Genomic DNA, 2,872 nt, shown 5'->3' with positions numbered 1-2,872 from the left:
TAACTTCTGTAGACAGAGGTTTCTAGTGTAGACGTTGCCGATGGGTTTAAGTGGTGGTGCGGGGGCGGGGGGGAATGAAATGTCCCATTTTTATGTTCTTGAACCTGACATGTCACTCCACCTTTTTTGTTTTGAAACTTTTACAATGTTTTCTGCCAAAATTCACAAGTGTCAATACGATTTGACAGCCTCAAATAAAAATATTTCACAAACCAACAAACTGGGAGGACAAAAAATTGCTAAGGGAGAATTTTAAAAAAATCTCGCGAATTCTTGGGGGCTGGGAAATCCATTTCCAGTCTAGCTCTAAACCTCCATGGACACTTGTGAAGTGTCTGCCCAAGAACTCATCTTGTCTGTCCTTCAGCTCAAAGTAAAAATTCTAATGCAGATGAACCCACAGCTAGGGTCAGTCTGGCCCCAGGGAATTTATATACACATGGCAGGGGATTCAGGCAGAAGGAGCCTACAGGACATGCTCAGGGTCACAGAAATTTGCAGCAGACACGCAAACTGACCCTATCCCTTAACCACAATTAGTTCTATTGTTCCTTCTTCCACAATTGCTGGTATTGTCTTTCACAGGACCCTCTCTTATGCCTCTTTTAATGCAACTAAAAAAGTGTTAGTTTCTGGCTTTGTTTTGCTGATAGTAGGGTGGCTTTAGGGACTCTTTGGAGGCTCCCTTTTTATTCTGATTCTTTTTTGAATAATTATATAGCACCTTGAGGAGCATTTTTCTTGGAATATATGTATTACTAGCAAACTGACCTGGTGTTGCCCGGATCCTTACGTTGATAATAATGTAGGATTCTTTGGGGTTTTTTTCCCTGTTTTTGTTTTTGAAAAAGGGAAATGTACATTCCTTTTTCAATTTATTGTGTTTTTCAAAACCTGCACCCTCTGAGCCCTACCCCTTTCCATGAGCCTCTGCTCACTCCACACCTTTGTCTCCTGAATCCCTCCTCACCCATCCAATCCTGACTCCTGGACCCCCACACCAGTGTTCCCTGTAAGCTGAGTGATTGGGCGAGCAGCCAAGAGAGGTTCAGGTGCTGCCCAGCTGAGCAGCAGAGCTGCCCAGAGCTGGTAGCCTATGTTTCTATTGGTGGTGCACATATGCACAGGACTCAGTGCACATCAGAAAATTTATTCTGCCCCGGATGGAAAAAATTAGAGGGAACACCATTCCGTGCCTCCAGCTCCCCTTCCTGAGTCTTTTCCAACTCCCAATCCTGTATCCTGTACCCACACCCCTCGCTCTGAGCCCTTCCTCCCACCCAACCCTGTCTGCTGCACCTCCTGCTTTAAGCCTCCCACATCCCCAAGCCCCTGCCCTGAGCCCCTCCTCAGCCCCTAACCGCTTGCTGTTCCTGTTCCTGTGAGAGAGCAAGAGCAAAGTGGACAGCTCGCCTGCCCCCTGCCTTCTCCAGCCACAGTGAGGAATGCAGCAAGCGTGCCCTTTCCCCTTTCTCCCTGACAGCAATGAAGGGGAGCAGCCCTCAACTAATCTGCGGGTGGGGGAGTTTCAGCCCCCCCCCCACAAACTCTGACCTTGCTTTGAGCTATGATAAGAGGAAGCTGAATACCAAATTTGGTGGTGCTAGTTCTTACCAGTTAGGGGGAATTCTTGAACAAACAGACAGACTTATAGAAAAATACTCTTAAATATAGAGTAGATTTTATTGATAGTCTTTAACCAGGCACCTGGTTTAGAAACTATTCTTCTTTCGTGAGCCCCTTGAGTTTATTGGAAACTCAAATTTGGCTCCATCTGTACAACAGACACAAATCAGACCGGCAAATCCCAGCAGCCCTGAGATCTGAAGAACTCCATTTGCTGATCAGAAACTGACTCTGAATTCTAATTATTATGATTATCGGTGTTTACATTTCTCTGTATTTTCTAGCATACTTCCACATTAAATGTCCCTTGCAAAGCTGACAACAAGGGTGTGGAAGATCTGACAGTCGCTTCCATTCAGTAACATAATAAGCAGCTTCCCCGCTGTGTGAGATGCATCTCCTGCAGCGAAGGAAGCGGCTGCGGGATCCCACACGCAGCTGTGATGCCCTGACATGCAGCAGAGACAGAGACAATGTGTGCAGGTGGAGGCAGCCTCGCACAGAGTTGTGTTTGAGGCACACTCCAGCTACTAAAGCTGTTCGGTAAAAGGAGGGGGTGGTTATAGCTGAAAACTTCATTTTCTTTTAAGAAAGAGACAACTTTTTGGCAATGGAAAAGGGTATGCTTTTTGCTAACCAAAAAGAGATAAATAAATAACATTGCTGAGAAATTTCTGCTGAAACACCTGACGTTCTGGGTTGGGGCAGTTTCAACCGATTTTTCCCACCAGTGCTAGAGTTCAGTAGGTTGTGATCAGTCTGTTATCCTGGAGGATCCTTTGCCGTGAGTGGTGCATTCTCAAAGATGATGCATTGCCCTCCACAGACTGCTTTGGCTGCTCATATCCATGTTAGAGCGCTTGTCCCAGCTCTTGGAGCAGAAGGGGAATTCGGTTTCTCTGCAGATGCGCCTGATGAGGTTGTCAAGCGTTACAGTGGTTCATGGGCCTGATTCAGAATGCAGTAACATTGATGGGGAGGCTCGCTGAATCAGGCCCACGACAAAATGGAAATTCACCAGAGACTCACCAAACTCATTGCACACCAGTCACTTGGTAGAAGCCAGAAGTTAATTCCATCCCTCATTGAATGGGCTCTGCATCCTGTTACCAGCCCCTTTCTCTGGCCTGAATCTCAATAAGCCCCATCCAACACCTACATTCCTCTTACCGTCTGTCTTCCGTGCACCACTTGGGAAACTGATAGCAGAATGATGGACTATGTGCCCTGCTATGAGGCTCTCTAG

The sequence above is a fragment of the Carettochelys insculpta genome, chromosome 25 (genome assembly GCF_033958435.1).
Source record: "Carettochelys insculpta isolate YL-2023 chromosome 25, ASM3395843v1, whole genome shotgun sequence".
Taxonomy (NCBI): Eukaryota; Metazoa; Chordata; order Testudines; family Carettochelyidae; genus Carettochelys; species Carettochelys insculpta.
This window is presented reverse-complemented; position numbering follows the sequence as displayed.